At 39.5% G+C, this 18147-nt stretch overlaps 1 protein-coding gene across 2 annotated transcripts in view; it reads left to right on the top strand.

Moving 5' to 3' along the window:
* The window catches only part of MNAT1 (MNAT1 component of CDK activating kinase), a 147273-nt gene that overhangs the window by 106079 nt on the left and 23047 nt on the right, over positions 1-18147 (top strand). The gene's annotated exons all lie outside the window — the stretch shown is intronic.

Below are 18147 nucleotides of genomic sequence, written 5' to 3'. Positions count from 1 at the left end.
AGTTATTTCAATGGCACATTGTACAAGGAGTGGGAGAGACAGACATCTTCTATCCACTGGTACACCCATGAGTGGCTGCATTGGCCACGGCTGGGCCAGACCAAAACTAGGAGCCAGGAGCTTCTTACAGATGTTGCCTTCCGCATGGGTACAGGATCATCTGCTGCTGCCTTCCCAGGCACATTAGTAGGGAGCTGGATCAGAGGTGGAGCCGCATCCCTAATGGGATGCTGAAACTGCAAGTGTTAGCTCTATCTACTGTGCCACAGCACTGGTCCTATATTATTAGTACTTTAAATCATGGTATTTGTTTCCTGTTGTTATATATATCAAAGTGCCACAACCATAGTCACTTTAACAGCATCCATTTGGTGTCTTAGTTATGATCAATTTCTGTGAGTGCCAAGACGAGACAGTGTACCTCCGTGCTCTCTGCTGTTTCCACAGGGCTGCGTTCAGGCATCGCCAGGTCCTGGGCTCTTTCACAGCGTTTGTGTTATGGGCAGACTTCGTTCCTTTTGGATGAACAACTCTTGGGGCATCCTTTTCTACGCCATCAGGAGAAATACCTCTTTCTAAAAAAACGAATTGAACCAGTCTCACTCAAATAACTTCTTTTTATTAACCTACAGCTGACTTATTTGGGAGATCAGGTCATCTGCAAAACACCTGTGGATATGTAATAGAATCCTAAGGACCAAATCAGTCACATTTAAGGTTCAACTCACACTGAATGAATTGGAATTATGCAAGATGCACAGTGGGTGGTGTGTGTCGGAATTCTGCCTAGTATGCGTGGGATGGTTCCTTCTTCCAAATTTTCTTACTGTTTTTCTATATGTACTTTTCCAAGTAAATGTATTGCCCAGACCATTCTGTAGTTTTTGAAGTCTTTTTGTACAAACCAACCAAATGAAAAGATTCCAAACGACAATAACACAGCCATCACTGTTAAGTCTGGGTAAAAATCAGATATCATCACTCGTTTGTGGGTTTTACCTAGAATTACTTTAAACTTGTAAGAATGGATATTGGATATGCGCTTAGTCTTCATATACCTCACACATTTTCATGGAAATTTTTATTATGTTGTACATTGTCATATTGTATATAACAAAAACATATTGTATATTACAACACGGTATTTTTATATTTAATGTCATATTGTTATGTATTGTGTGAGTTGTTGCAGTAAATTTTTATTGAATTTTCTTGCTCGTCCTTAGTGCCTTATGTGAACCCTCTTAAATATGTTTCTGGGAATTTAATAGTTTTCCTGAGCTCTAGTGGTTTTAATAATTCTATTAAATGAATATCTGGAATTTTATTTGGGAATCAATTAGCTGGATAAATTTTTTTTTTAAATGCTATCTTTTACACTTCGGTTTCATTATTTTGCTGCGTTTGACTGGATGCCCTAGTCCTGGTATTATATGATTCTGATAACTGCAGTTTCTTTGTTCCGATTTTTCTCTGATTGCCTAAGTGTTTAATCACGAAGTGTCCAGTGAGCCTTATCAGTGGCTTACATGCAGAGAATTTTAAATATCATATTAAGAAAGTTTACATCATGAATAACACACTTAAACTTCATTCCTTTTGATGAACAACTCTTGGGGCTTCCTTCTTCTATGCCATCAGGAGAAAAATCTTTAAACTTTAAAGTTTAAGTGTATCAGGCTCGGCAGCGTGGCCTGATGGCTAAGGTCCTCACCTTGATCCCATATGGCCGCTGGTTCTAGTCCCGGCAGCTCCACTTCCTCTCTATCTCTCCTCCTCTCAGTATATCTGACTTTGTAATAAAAATAAAATAAATCTTTGAAAAAAAAGTTTAAGTGTATTATTGGACTTCTTCCCATTTAAAATAGTGGTTAAGAAGGGTCAGTCTTGGCTAAAAGTGTTTTTGAGCTCACAGTTCAAGAAATCTGTTGTAAGTGTGACAAAGTCGACGGCAATCTTTAGTACCTTAAAAACTTTACAACTTAAGAAACTATTTTATCAGCTCCATTAAACTATTTAAACACATATTTCAGTGGACTTTAATTGCATACAATGACCCCACGCCGATCCAGAGAGAAAATACTTCTGTCATCTGCTGTCACTGTGTGCTTTTTCTCGAAGTAGAATTTTTATAGGAAAGTGCTACTTCTGTTCAAAAGTTTCCAAAAGACAGTGTGATGTTTTGTGTACTCTTTCTAGGTTAAGGTTTTTGCCTACTAGGTTATTATATATGACTTGCCTAAGAAAGGGATAAAGGTGTGTGTGTGTGTAGTTTTTGATGTTTTCTGTTTAAGTTAGTGTTTTAGTCTCGTAAAAGTCTCAAGAATATCAGAACAACAAATAATATGGAAAAACGGAAAATTAGCGAAAAGAAACAATGTGAATTACATGTTATATATTGTGTGTGTTATATCTGGCTGGAACTATTTAAGCATTGCTAAATCAACTCTTTTTGCTAAACCATGACAACAATATATCTTTAGTATCCGTTTTTGTTGGCATTTGAAGTAGAAATCAACACATACATTAACATGAACCTTGGTGCTTAAAGTTGTAGTCTGACTCTGGTCTGGTAAGTTTTAAATCTTTTTTATTATGCAGTCATGGAAAAAAATATGTTTCTGCTTGAAGCAGTTGTCAAACAAGCTTCTTTCATCAGCAGTCAGACAGAGGGCAGCTGAATGGGGCTGTTTAGTCTAGAGTAAATGCTCATGAGATTGCAGGGTCACTGAGGAAATGTAATTATGCAGTGATTCCAGAATAGTTTGTATAAAAGTGAGGATCTTTCACGATATTAAATCGTAATACTAATTAAAACTATCTAAAATGAAATAGATTACAAAATTGGTCTCAGAAAAGCAGTGCTAAATAAAATAAACTGATAATAGTGAAATATAGTTTTAATTCAGATTTTTTACAGTACTCTAAAAAAATCAACCTCAGCTTATTAATGGAATTTAGTTATTTCTCCCAAATCACTATAAACTTGCTTTAGAATCTGTAGGCCTTATATTTAATTGTCTCCACTGGGAAATGAAAACTGCTGGCGTTTAGCCAGACTGGTCTGAGAAACTATTGATTCTTACTATAGTGTTTCCTTTCTTTCCATTATTCATGTGCTTATCACTCAGCAAATATTATGAAGTGTGTACCACGTGTCCTTTCTTTTTTGGGTATTGAGAAAATTAAGCAGTGAACAAAATAGAAAATGTCTGTTATCCTGAAGCTTATATTCTGTTGGGCTAACCCAACAATAAAAGTACATTAATGAATCTGTTAGATGATGTGTTAGGTTTTTCCAGAAAAACGGAATCACTCGGATATATCTATGTAAGAGAAGATTTATTTGGCAAATTGGTTCACGTGACCATGGAGGCCAAGAAGTCCCGTGACACGCTGTCTGGAAGCTGGGGAACTAGGGTAAAGTTAATGGTGTATTTCATATTTTAGTATGAATCCAAAGCTCTGAGAACCAGGGGAGGCGGTTTGAGGCTCGAGGCCTCAGAGCCGGGGGGAGTCGTTAGACCCAGGAGTCTGGAGTCCCGGTCTGCGAGTGCTGGGGAAAAGGAATGTACGTGCTCTGGAAGAGAAAGCGGAGTGTCTTTCCTTTCACCATTTTGGGAAGGAAAAAACAGATAGTGGATTGGATGATGCCTGCTCACACTGGTCTATAGATTTAAATTCCGTTGTCTTCTGGAGCACCCTGGCAGACGCCCCAGCAATGCTGTTTTACCAGCTATTGGGGCATCCCCTTAGGCTAGTCAAGTGGCCTCATCAGATGATCATTACAGATGTTAACTAGTACTTTGAAAACTGATATAGCAGACTAAAGGGATGTTTCATGATTGGAGTCGGGTGTCATTTTTAGGTAGTGATGAAGTCTTTTGTAAAATGATATTTTAGCAGAGACATGAATTGGATGAAGAAATAGATTGTGCCAAGGCCCTGAGGTAGGAGAGCATATGAGGCAGAGGAAGATGCCCGTTGTGTCTGCAGCTAGACAGAGTTTGGGAATTGGTAGGAAAGGGCAGAGTGAGCAGATGTTTATGCAGAGACACATGGGCCTGGTTAGATGTTATAAGGCCTCTTAGGTTGGGATTGAAAGTTTTGCTTTAAAGGAGACAGAAAGTCGCAGGCTATTTTTTAGTAGAATATATGCCACTGAGCGGCTATTGTTGTCAATAGAATATATGCCACAGTTATTGTTGGAGAGTTGATATCAGGAGGTGGTTTAGTGGTCATGGGTCAGAGCTTGTTTTGTCCTGAGTAAGGGGGCAGTGACTTGTGCGGGGTGCTAGAAGTGCATTCATTTACTAGAGAGCTCAGGCTGTAGATATAACTGGTAGCAGAGAAAAAAATAACTTGTAATGGATTGGTTCTAAGAGTTATGAAAAGTATGACGGTTTCAGAGGTTTTTATCTGGACAACTAGTTCCTCTAAGGGTTTTATCTGAATAACAAAGTAGTAATTTACCATGGAGGCAATAAGGATTGCATTGTCTTTAAAGAGTTTTTTAAAAACGAGACTGGTAAAAAGACCCCATCTGTTTTATTAATTGACGTGTACTGGCAATTCTAAACAACGTCCGTTTTCAACTACTGCTTACGTTTTTTTAATGTTCTAAGTTATAAATAATTGCTGGGCTGGTATTAAATTCAGTAGTATATAGATAAGCTTCTGATTGGCACATCTCTTTCTTATTTTTAATTAAAATGTATTAGACTCAAAAATTGATCCAGAGAACTCCCAGTGTTAGAGTTAACCCCAGGCTGCTTCTGTCTACTCCTGACTTGCTGTCTCAGCTGCGTGCAGTCTAACTCAAAAACAAGTGTATACAATTCAGGAATCCTTGAGCACCTCCTTGGCAAATTTACTATTCATTTCTTACAATTAATTTTTTAAATTTGAGAAACAGAGCACCCATTTGTTGATTTACTCTGAGGGTGCCTGCTATGTCTGAAGCTGGGTGCCAGGAACTCTGCCCAGCTCTCAACTTTGTCGTTCTTTCTTTACCTCGATTTTACTTCGCCATATTGTCTCCCTATACCATTGTAACACTTTGAAAGCTAAAACAGGGCCGGTGTGGGAGACCTGGAAGAAGTTCCTGGATCCTGACTTCGGATCAGCATAGCATCGGCTGTTGTGCTCACTTGGGGAGTGAATCATCAGGCAGAAGATCTTCCTCTCTGTCTCTCCTCCTCTCTGTATATCTGACTTTGTAATAAAATAAATAAATCTTTAAAAAAAAAAAAAAAGCTAAATCAGTAAGTAGTCATTGTTTCCATGGTGATTACTTGTTATTTCTAGCCAAGCAGCATAGTGTAAAGTGAATGTGTTTCTTTAAAAAAAAAATTGGGCCCGGCGCCGTGGCCTAGCCGCTAAAGTCCTCGCCTTGAACGCACCTGGATCCCATATGGGCGCTGGTTCTAATCCCGGCAGCTCCACTTCCCATCCAGCTCCCTGCTTGTGGCCTGGGAAAGCAGTCGAGGACGGCCCAATGCATTGGGACACTGCACCCACGTGGGAGACCCGGAAGAGGTTCCTGGTTCCTGGCTTCGGATCGGTGCGCACCGGCCGTTGCGGCTCACTTGGGGAGTGAATCATCGGACGGAAGATCTTCCTCTCTGTCTCTCCTCCTCTGTGTATATCTGGCTGTAATAAAATGAATAAATCTTTAAAAAAAAATTTTTTTTTTTAATTGAAAGTGAAGATTGGTGGGGTGGTTAGACAAGGACATTAGCCGCTAGGCTACTGCACCAGGCCTGATTCATTACTTTTTGTTTCAGGGTAGTGTTCTGCTGTGTATCTCCATCTGTTTATCCAGTCGCCTGCTGATGGCTACCTGTATTGTATCAGTAATTTTTTTAAAATATTTTATTTGAAAAGCAAAGAGGACAGCAGAGGAAAGAATATATGCTGGTTTACTCCTCGGATGGCCTCGCTGCTGCTGGGGCTGTCTTTCACAGGTGACTGTAGTCACGAGCTAGAGCTGGGTATTGAAGTAGGTACAAGGTGTGGCAGATGTAGGCATCTTAAACATGGGGCCACCCCACTATGGAACCCTTTTTAATTTTTCAAAAAAGGTTTGTTTATTTTTATTTCAGAAGCAGAGGTACAGAGCTAGAGGGAAAGAGAGCTTCCATATGCTGGTTCATTCGCCAAGAGTACGCAACGGTCAGAGCTAAGCCAGTCTGATGCTGGGAGCCAGGAGCCTCCTCTGTGTCTCCCACATGGGTGTAGGCGCCCAAGGCCTTGGGCTGTCCTCTGCTACTTTCACAGGCCACAAGCTGGGATCTGGATCAGTGGAGGAGCAGCTGGGACTCCAACCAGCACCCATATAGGGTTCTGGCGCTGCAGGTGGCGGTTTATTATGGTATGCCACTGCACCAACCTCTGGAACTATTTTTGGGAGCTTTTTACATAGTCTAGATTTATTTGTGAAATGCCTGATTTACAAATATATTCTAGTCTATGGCTTATCTTTTCAATTTTCCTGACAGTACCTTTGGAAGTTCAGAATTTTTTTTATTTTGCCAATGTTCTATTTATCATTTTTGTTTTCCTAAAAAGATCGATTTAAGTGTTATGTTCAGGAAATCTTTCCTTAACTCAGAATAATCTCTGCTCAGGATTTGATTTTAACCTGGCTCTACTTTTAGTTCATTTTGCGTATGACAGGGATGACTGGGTTGCTTTCTTAATGGCATATGAATGTGGAATTGTTTCCGTGCCATTTGCTTAAGACCTTTGTTTTTCTACTGAATTTCCATTTTTTTTTACCTTTATCAAAAATCGTAGTCCATCCACTTTTATATGTATAATTCTGTTTTGTCCCATTGGTTTGTTTGCTGATATTGGCACTAAAAATATTTGGCTCTTTATTACTTATAGCTATATAGTAAGTCGCAAATCAGTTCTCCAGTTGGAGATACAGAGACAGCGAGTGAGAGCTCCTCCCTGCTGGTTCTTCCCCCGGGTGCCTGCTGTGGCCAGAGTGGGATCCGTGTAAAGACAGGAACCTAGAACCCCATGCAGAGTACCAGCTACTTGAACCATCGCTGCTGTTTTCCAGGGTGGGCATTAGTAGGAGGTTATCATTAGGAGCAGAGCCAGAACTTGAACCCAGGCATTCCAGATCCCCTGGTATCTCTTAATCACCACACCAAAACTGGCCCATTTTTTTTTAATTAAAGTTTTCTAGCTATCTTAAGTTCCTTGGATTTCCATGTAAATTTTAGGATTGACTTGTCTATTTTTAATAAAAAGCTGTACTAAAAATATAAACTTTCCAGTGTAGCATGAACTTTGAGTTGATAGGATAATTGCTGGTGTAGTATATAGTAGCCTACCCCATTTCCACTCTTCTCAGTACTTAGCATTAATATGTGTCATGATTTGGATCTGGGTGTGTCCCTCCCAGGTTCACGTGTTGGGAAGATTGGGCCCCGTGCTAAAATTGGGGAGTGACTTGGATCTTGAAGAAGTGGGCCTAGCCAAAGTTACTGCAGCTGCTCTGGGAATTGTCCTTTGAAGGGGTTTAGGTAACTCTTGGGGGACCCCTGACTGCTCACAGCACTGAGTTTATGATAAAACTCTGTGCCTGACTTCTGAATTGCTCTAGCTTCGTGGCATGTAACGTGATTGATTGCTTCCTCACACACGCCGGCCATGATGCCATCTTTTGTTCGGCTCCTGTGGGAGGCTGAAGTGAAGGATCCTTCCAGTCCTCGACTATCAGCCTTCAAAACTTTGAGCTAAATCAGTGTCTTTTCTTCATGGAGTTACTCAGCTTCAGTGTTTTGTTACAGTAATGAGAAACAAACCAGTATAGCATAGTACATTTGTTCCAATGAATGAACCAATGTATATATTTCTTTAACTAAAATTTGAGCTGACACAGTGTCTCAATGGGCTAATCCTCCTCCTGCAAGTGCTGGTTTGTGTCCTCGTTGCTACACTTTCCATCCAGCTCCTTGCATGTGGCCTGGGAAGGCCCACGTCTTTGGGACCCTTCACCCATGTGGGTGAGCCTGAAGAGGCTCCTGGCTCCAGATCAACTCAGCTCCGGCTGTTGGGATCATTCGGGGAGTCAGTCAGCAGATGGAAGATTTTTCTATCTTTCCTTCTCTATCTAATCTGCTTTTTCTATTAAAATGAATGTATTTTCAAAAAATAATAAATTAACTAGAATTTATATTTCATTCAGATGACCTGAGTTTTTACCTGATGTCTTTGTATTACAGGATCATTTATTTTTTGGTAATTAGGTTTACTCAGTTCACTTGAGATTTTGATTGTTAGACTTTGTTGTTTTCCTTAATACCAACAGTTTTGTGTCATACTAGTCATGTATTTTAGACAGCCACTGAAGAGTTGTTTTATTTCCTTCTTGTAATTACTCTGGGGTTACACATTCTCATATGGGAGAGGATGGAGGTGAAATACCAGTTGCTTTTCATCCAAGCTAGAGTACATATTATCAGCGTGTCTTGGTGTTAACTGGACTGCTTGGCTGAAAATTACTCTTAGCAGTCACTTTCAACACTCCTTTCTATATTGTACCTTTGAACGAATGCCACTCTACAGAACCCATATTTCTCGAATGCTGGGAGTTATGTTCCATTTCCTTAAGAATATAGTATCTTTATAAAGTATTTGCAATTCTGTTGGGAGATTTGTTACTTCTCTCCTGTTTGTTTATCATTTGCTGTCACTAGGGCTTTATAGGTACTTGTTTTATAGTTTGAATTATAATCCAGTTTTGACCACTAGGGCTCTTTTGCTTGGCATTGGTGCCCATTTGACATTCTCAGATCATTGTCTGTTTTTTCCCGCTGTTAGATCATTTCTCTACTTTCTGGCTGGACAAGATGATCCAGGCTAGTGTTCTATACTTTCTGGCCCAGTCCTATAGTCCGTCCATACAAGTCCCACTTGCCCTTTTCCTAAGGATATTAAAAGGCAGTAACTGGACTTTGACTGTGCTTATTGCCATTGGGGTATCATTGCTGTTAAGTCTTGCCATGATTTTGATTGGGGTTGTATTAAATATATTGATGATTTTTGGCATGAGTTGTTAGCTTAAAAAGCCTTCTGAATTATGCGTAAAGTGTTTTTTCTCATTTATTCCAGACTTTAATTTTTCTCAACTATGTTTTATATAGCTTTTCCTAGCCTATCGATCCTTTCTATATCTTGGCAGATTTGTTCTCTAAGTGTTTGACACACTATTGTTTATTTGATAGGCAAAGAGATCAGGAAGGAATGGGGCAGATACCTTCCATCAGTTGTTTCACTCCCCAAATGCCCACAGTGTTACAGCGACCAGGGCTAAGCCGGATTTTAGCCAGAAAAAAGGACGTCCAATCAGATGTTGCACGTGGGGAGTCGAGCCATCCCTCCTGTTTCCCATGTGTGTTATCAGGATCCTGGACCAGAAACACAGAGCCACCAGGATTGCAGGTGTGCCATGCGGCAGCTGAGTTCACTGTGCCATAAAGCCTGTCCTGTGTTTCATAGTTTTAAATATTGTTGAAAATGGTACTTTTAAGATGCCAACTTATGATTACTCACTTTCGGGAAAAAAAACGTGCACATAATTAAAATTATTGGTTTGCATTTGTGGCCTGCAACCATAGTGGATTCACTTGCTAATTCTAGTAGGGTGCAGAGTCCACTGCCTTTTTTGTGTTAGCAGTCATGCCATCTGCAACATGACAGCTTTACATTTTCAGTTTGGTTGCCCTTGGCTTTGTTTCCTTGCTTTATTGCCTTTCTTAGAATATGCCTTACCAGTATACCACTGTATAAAATAATGAAAACGCGTTTTTGTTTATTTCCATGTTAGGCAGAAAACATTTGGTTTTTTACATTAAGGCTGTGATAAGAAAGCTTTGGTAGGTTTGTATCTTGTATGGAATTCATATACTTCATCCAAATTTCAAATAAATTGTCATCACTTTGTTTATAAGCTCACCCTGTTTTCCTTTTAATTTGGTTGAATCTCTAGTTTATAGCATGTTTATTTGTGTGTGTGTGTTAAGATTTATTTATTTTTATTGGAAAGGCAAATTTATAGAGACAGCAAGACAGATCTACCATTCACTGATTCACTTCCCAAGTGGCCGTAATGGCCAGAGCTGAGCCAGTCTGAACCAAAGCCAGGAACTTCTTCCAGGTCTCCCATGCAGGTGCAGGGTCCCAATGCTTTGGCCCATCCTCAACTGCTTCCCTGCCACGAGCAAGGAGCTGGATGGGAAGTGGAGGAGCCAGGACTCACAATGGCACCTAGAAAGGATGCTAGCATTATGTCAAAAAGCTAGCTCCTAGCATCTTTCTCTAGAGAAAATACACGCCTAATTTGTATCCTAAGGGATATAATATATTCATTCATTCATTCATTCATTCATTTGAGAGGCAGAGTTGCAGAGAGTGAGTGAAATAGAACTTCCACCCTCTGAGTCACTCCCCAAATGCCTGCAGCAGCTGGGCTGGACCAGGTTGAATGCAGAAGCCAGGGGGATGCACATGGGTCAGATGGCCAGGACCTCTTCCAGGCCATTAGCAGGGAGCTCGACTGGAAGTGGAGCAAGCCTGGCTCATAATGGCACCCAAACACGTTGCTTGCATCATGCCACAATGTTAGCCCCTAGTGCCATCCTTTAGAGAAAACAAATGCATAAATTATATCCTAAGGGGACAGAAAATGAAACAGATTTAAATTATCGTCTTAGAACATGTACCTGTCTTTTAATTCTGTATCTACTAGCTTGTTGAAATACTATAAAATTTACAGTGAACTCTTGCCTCTTTGTGTTCATGTCTAGAACTCAGAATCAGAGATTCCGATTCCGTAACCATTTTGAATTGTGTCCTGGAACATTTATGTTCTCTGAAGAATCACTTGCAGGGGCTGTAGTTGTGGCATAGCCGATCAAGACACCTATTAGATCTCTGGCATTCTACTTTGAATGTCAGTTCTAGTCCTGGCTGATCTAGCTCCCTGCTCATGTGCCTAGGAAGACAGAAGATGATGGGCCAAGTACCCGGGCCTGTTCTATCTGTCTGAGAGACCTAGGTGGTTAGTGGCTTTTACTTCAGTGTAGCCCAGCTCTGCCTCTTGAGACCCTTTGTGCAGTAACCCTCAGACAAAAGATTGTCTCTGTCTCTCTCTGCCCTTCTTCGTCCTCCCTCCATCCTTGTCAGTCTTGTTTCAAAGAAAAATATCTTTAAAAAATCACTCATGAGCAAATTTTATTTTCACTAGGTATATAGAAATTGCAGTTCCATTTAGACAGACTAGTTTTTCTAAAAACAGGGAATTTGATCTGAAAACTGACATGTACCTTGGTATGAAGTTTTTAACCATTCAAATGTAAGACATTGGCTCATATGTCAAAGTGCCTTGTTAATTTGTAGTTAGCATGGTCTATCAATGTAATCTGTCTGCTTTTGTTTATCTCCTCCTAAACTAAGGTATGATTTATGGTTTTAATTTGTCTAAGTCCATCTACCATAAATTTTCTGTCTTGAATTTTCAGTCTAAAATAAACACAGGAAACAAAAATTACCACATAAGCATAAATATTAGATTTTATATATGTTATTGTCTCAACTTGATTTTTCAGAAATCAAGATATTTATATTTGAAATTTTAAAGAAAATAATATGATTTAATGTGTTAGGACAAGTAAGCTAAAAGTCTTTCAGAATCTTTCTGCAAACATAACTGTCTTAATAGCACCTAGTGTCATATTATAAGTCTACTCAGCTTTCCTGAATTGTAAATATAGTATATATTCATTTTAGAAGACTTTGAAAACATAAGTAAAAAGACAAAACTTCCCCTTGTTTTTATTATTGACTTATTATGTTTTTCTTTTTTTTTAGCTTTAGATAGTTTTATTTATTTTTTTGTTTTTGTATATTTTCTTTTTTCTTTTTTATTGTTTCCTTCATATATCTGTTATAAAAGGGGATTTTAAGGGAGAAACCCCACACAGTCTCCCACTCACCCCAGGTCCTGGATGTGGGGTTTGCTCCAAGGGTCTTACTCAAGTGGTCTTGAAAGTTCAACATTTATGAATTGCTGCCAATCTTGTTGCTCCAAGCATGATGAGGTCGTTGAAGAATCCACTGATTGCCATAGTCCATCTTAGAGTCTCCATTTGCCCAGTTTCTCATGGCTAACATGTAGCCGAAGTGGTTGATTGACTACTTCTGTCCTCTGTCTTTTCATGGTTAGGGTTCTGAGTCCGGCAGTTCGATTGGGGGGATCCCCAAAGAGACTTTGTCTGAGGTGTTCCCAGACCAGATTCTTGTATGTACTAGCAAGCACAGGGCCCGGCACAGTTCATCACCCCAATCAGCTGGTGGTTGTAATTACTGGATTGGTTCTGTTTTCAGCCCTGTCTTCCACTGGAACCAATGGGTGTTGCAGTCCAGCCTGATTCTGCCCAGCACATACTCGGCCCTCACACAAACCAGTGTGGGCTGCAGGCTAGTCGGAGCGACCCACAATAACCCACACCAGGCCCGCCCCCTGCCCTGGTTTGCCAGTATGTGCAGCAGACTAGTCCAGTCTGTCCCACATCCCCTTCTGCTCATACATGTCAATGGGTATGAAAGCCTTGTTCAATCTAACCAGCTGAACTATCCAGCCTTCACGGATGGTTTTCAAAATAGAAACCCTTAAAGCTCTATGTGATCTATATTCTTAGGAATTATTACCCATAACTCTTATTTCATGTTTTTTTAAGAACTATTTTTATTAGAAAGATCTATAGAGAGGAGAGACAGAGAAAGATTTTCTGTCTGCTGTTTTACATGCCCACCCCCTTGACTGTTAAGGGTCAGAGCAGAGTGGATTTAGAGCCAGGAGCTTCTTCAGGTCTCCCACGTGGGTGCAGGGTTCCAAGACTGCTTTCCCAGGCCAAGCAGGGAGCTAGATGGGAAATGGAGCAGCTGGAACAGGACCGGTGCCCATCTGGAACCCAGCACATGTAAGGCAAGGACTGTAGATAGGCTACCCTGCTGGGTCCAACTCCTGTTTGTTTGTTTGTCTGTTTCCTTAGCATGTCATTGTTACGTTCCTCCTTCCTGGTTTGGAGTAGTACTGTTTAGGTTGGGGAACTAATGTAAATGACTCCCCAACCAACCAGTCCACAGATGAAAGCTTGATAGTTGATTCTGTTGGTACAAAATCAGAATATATTTAAGCTTTGCTTCCAACAATATTAAATTATGTTAACATGCTCAGAAAGCCCAAAGTAGTCATTACTCAGACTTCAAGGTAATGCTGCTGTGTTTCTTGTTTCCCTAAATAACTGGTTTTAAATGTGAAAACATAAATCCTAAAGAGTGGAAGTAGAAAACAGGGATGGTTTTCATTTGCTACGATTTCCTGTGAGAGTTGGTTCTAAACAAGGCCCATATTTACTCGAGTCAGTATGGTTTTATATATTTATTTATATACAGTGGTATATTCAGAATATACATTTTGGAATTCTTTAATTTCACATCTCGGCCATTGGTGTTTAGTATTTCATAGTAAATGTGTTTAATAACACTAGGTGCAGTTTGAAATAATTTTTGAACAATTTTACAGTAGAAACACCAGTTAAATCAACCTTTTGGTAATAAATGTCAGAAAAAAATTAATTATTTTTACTGCCACTGCAAAATCAATTGTGTAACTGTTCTTTTTTAAACTGACTTTTACATTACTAAATTCTGAACACTACACTCCTGTAACTTGTCAGAGGCAAGTTTTGGTTAATAGATATTTTCAGTGATGTAATGGGAACTTTTGGCAGTGAGTCAGAAAATAATGGACTGTGATTAATGTTTTAATAAGTACTTTTCTATTGCTCACGATGTGGAGGAGAAATGGTTTCCTGCTCAGATTGATAGAACAGCAGGTGTGCATATAGTGTTTTAAAAGCAGAATCAGAATATTTTTCTTGGAATAATATTGACATTTTATAAGGTCCAAGTTCATTATTGTGGGAGATCTGTATGTTATCGCAGAAATCTTAAATTGATTTGGAAAAATGAAGTTAGGAGATGGTTATCGATCTAATTCAGTCTTTTAATTGTAGGCCTTTTGGTTTCTTGTGAATCTGCAACCTGAGGTTCTATAGTTTGATCTTGGTTTTTAATATAGACTACAAGGAAACTCAGGATCTATTCAAAGTTGAGCATTTAGGACCTGGGAATTCTATGCCCTGTTGTTTCCTGAATAGTGAATTTTTGAAAATCTTTGCTCTGAAGGTCAAGAAGTTCAGATTCCCAGTTAAATGGCATAGTGATCATAAGAGAATTCTCCTTTTCCAAGGTCACAAGTTCAACCTATAAACTCAATGAAGTTCAGAAATTTGGAAAGTTCAACCCAGGAGATTTTCTATCAGCCTTGGAATTTGAGTCAATGAAAACAAACTGGAAGCAGTGCTGATGTGCCAGAGTTAGAGATTGGGGTCATTTTACTGTTTACATCTTTTGCAGTTTAATTTTGGCAACTTAAGTACGATTAGTATGTGTTATTTGTTGTAAACAGAGTCTTAGAACTCAGTGGATATATTCCACTTGGGGATAACCACTATAAGTTCCTTCTACCTTGTCATTTTTTAATGCATGCAACTGAGTATTTGTCTAGATGTGCAGTTTTCCAGATGAAAGTTCATAGCTTTCAGCGGAGTCTCGAAGATTGTGATCCCAGTGTAGGATCCAGAGCAAGGGTTCTCAAGCTTTGGTAATACTTTGACGTGGATTGCCATCAAGAGTTTCTGGAATGAAGCCTCCAGTGTTTTTATTATTTATTTGTTTGTTTATTTGAAAGAATTATAAAGAAAGAGAGAGAGAGCTTCCATTCACTGCTTCGCTCCCCACAAGACTAAAAAAACCAGCATAGGCCCAGGCTGCAAGCCAGGAGCCAGAAGCTTCATCCAGGTCTCCCACACTTTTTGGCAATCTTACTGCTTTTCCCAGGCCTTTAATGGTCAGACGTGGAGTAGCTGAGACTTAAACCGGTGCCTCTGTGGGATGATGGCAGAGCAGGCTATGGCTTGACACACTGAACAGTGCTGATCCCTCCACTTCTCGTTTCTAACAAGCTCGTGATTGTTGTTGATGCTGCGGATTGTAGCTGAAACTACAAGAACCATTGGTAAATAGACTTTAGTCATTTGCCCATATTCATGTATAATGTAATTTTACAAAAATGCTTCTGCTGCATTATTGTCGGTTCTCCCCTAAATGTATTTTGACTTCTCATGTGTATCAGTCACATCATTTGAAGTATTCTGTGTTTTAACTTTATTTAGCCAGTTCTCTGTTAGACGTTTAGGTTACTTTCCATTTGTTATTTTTAGAAACGGACAGTTGCTTTTGTATAATTATTATCTTCCACTTTATTTCTTTGGCAAAATTCCCTGGATTGAGGCAGCAGTCTTTTAGCATAGCAGGTTGGAGTTCTGGATTGAATCCTGGCTGTTCATTTCTGATCTAGCTTCCTGCTAATACATCTGGGAAGATACTGAGTTCTTGCAACCCATGTGGGAAACCAGGATGAACTTCCCCCAAAATAAATAAACCAGTGTTTTCAAAAACCCTGGATTGAGGGGTAATGACTTTAACATCTGACATATGAACACTAATGGATATGAATACATATGACCATTTAAAGGAGGTAAAAAGAAATTTGAAAAGTAAAACAAAACCTTATTTTAAGAAGCAAATATTTAATCTTTCACTGTTTAGAGAATTTGCCTGTTTTTCATGATGAAAACCTGTTTGAAAAAGAGCTTTTTGTAAGCTGGAAACACCTATTTCAGTCTTTTTTTTTTTTTTTTTTTAAGATTTTATTATTATTGGAAAGCCGGATATACAGAGAGGAGGAGAGACAGAGAGGAAGATCTTCCATCCGATGTTTCACTCCCCAAGTGAGCCGCAAACGGGCCGGTGCGCGCCGATCTGATGCCGGGAACCAGGAACCTCTTCCGGGTCTCCCACGCGGGTGCAGGGTCCCAAGGCCTTGGGCCGTCCTCGACTGCCCTCCCAGGCCACAAGCAGGGAGCTGGATGGGAAGTGGAGCTGCCGGGATTAGAACCTGCGCCCATATGGGATCCCAGGGCTTTCAAGGCGAGGACTTTAGCCGCTAGGCCACGCCACCGGGCCCTGTTTCAGTCTTTATAATTGTAATGAAACTTTTTAGAGAGTAACTGTAGCCTGGTTTTTATTTGCTTGTTTGATACTGAGATGTATGCGCTGGCACATCCATGTATTATTGATAATTTGCTCCAACTTTTGGATCATTCAGTTTATGACAGTATTAAAGTGCTGTTTGAATTTACTATAATCAAAATTGTTTTCCTTACCTTAACCATAACAAATTTACTTATAACTGAAGGTAGAAAAGCATCTTAGAAAAACAAGATGAAATATTGTTTTTTAATTTGAGCAAAATATTACACATTCATCTACTTTTAAATAGGATATACAACATATGAAATCATGCTGTATTGTAATATCAACTAAATCCTTCCTGACTCTTAAAATACCAAACTCATGTGAAGAAAACGATTTGAAAGACACGTCCATAAATGTGGTCACTGAAAAGCGTCCAATATTAGGGATGTGTAGAATAAAGCAGATTAGGGAATGGTGAGGGCATAAGTTAATGGCTGAGACATAAATGAAAGCAGACAATAGACAAATTGAGTCTGTCGTATTGTCCATTTGTAAAGCACATATCTGTAGTGTGAATTACCTTATGGATGAATAGTAAAGAATAAAATGAGATCTGTGTATTGTGGAAGTCAACGTGGAGGTTGCATGTAATTTTCTACTGTTGCTCATGTATTGCTTTACCAAGTCATAGCAGCTGAACTCAGACGAACATACATAACACACCTGCATGCAAGAAGCTGTAGAAGACTGAAGAGTGCCACACAGGATGTCCTCTCACTCAAGTTCATCCTTTGGCTGCAAGTGCTGATGTTGGAGCTCTTTCCAATTTTGCTGTATTTTGACCTTGTTTTAATAATTTAGTAGCCATATCCCTTCCTCATTCTATAAGTTATCTTACTATTATTTTCTCTTAAAACCTGTATTTCCTGTATTATTTGCTTGCTTGGAATTTCACCCACAGATTACAATGCATTGCATCAAACCTTTAAGGCAGGATTGCTGACGCTTCTCTTAGTTTTCTGACATGTGCATGTGGCTTTCTTTTCTGGCTTCTTTAATGTTTTTGAGATTCATAGTATAGTTTTTGCATTGACTGCCTGCTAGATCAAAATCAGAGAGGTCTCCTTTATAATTTTTAATTATGCAGTTTGGCAGAATGTAAGATCTTTCAAGAATGATTAGATCCTGTTATTGCAGAAATTCCAGAATTGTAGAACTTTGGTTCGGTGAGTAGGCCCAACCAGGAGCAATTTGGCACTTGAAGTTCCTCAGTGAAAGAGGAGATCTTTTGATGTAGAGTCAGTCTTGATTATGGACTTTCATTACAGAACTGTTCATTTTGTCCCTTCTCTTTGGTTCAAAACCCTTAGCTGTTAAAGATAAAAAAAAAAAAAAGGACTTCTCAGTTTCTGAAATGAACTCATTACATCAGGAAACACCCTTATTACACCCACAAAAAGATATTAAAAAAACAAAGTGCTTTCCCTACTCCCACATGCCGCATGGCATGTTACTTTTGACACTTGGTATGTGGGGGATTTTCCAGTGGACAGCAACTGTGGGTCTCTTATGATTCAGTTTATTTCTGATGCTGTCTGCTTGGAGATAGCGTTAAGTTCTACATACTGAGTGCTCATTCGCACAAGACTGCCCCTCCCCATCCTGCAGTTGGCAATAATAAAGAGTAAATAACAGGTTGCCACCTCTATTGGTGACCTACTTGTAAATCAAGCCCAGAGCATTTCCTCAAGCCTCGTTTGCTAGGGCTCCTCACGAAATTGTGGGAAACACTATATACATCAGTTTAAGCATTTATGATGAAGGCTACAGATGAACAGACAGGCAGAGAGCAGTGATGCAAACGAGCAGACTTGTAGGGTTTGCCGGTCCTCTGGGCATACCATCCTCCTGATACCTCTACAAGTATATAGCTGTCTGGAAACTTACCTTCACTTTGTTCGT

Source organism: Ochotona princeps, chromosome 26, assembly GCF_030435755.1.
Source record: "Ochotona princeps isolate mOchPri1 chromosome 26, mOchPri1.hap1, whole genome shotgun sequence".
In the NCBI taxonomy this organism is placed as follows: domain Eukaryota; kingdom Metazoa; phylum Chordata; class Mammalia; order Lagomorpha; family Ochotonidae; genus Ochotona; species Ochotona princeps.
The sequence above is the reverse complement of the archived record's forward strand: the minus strand, read 5'-3'. Positions and strand labels throughout refer to the sequence as shown.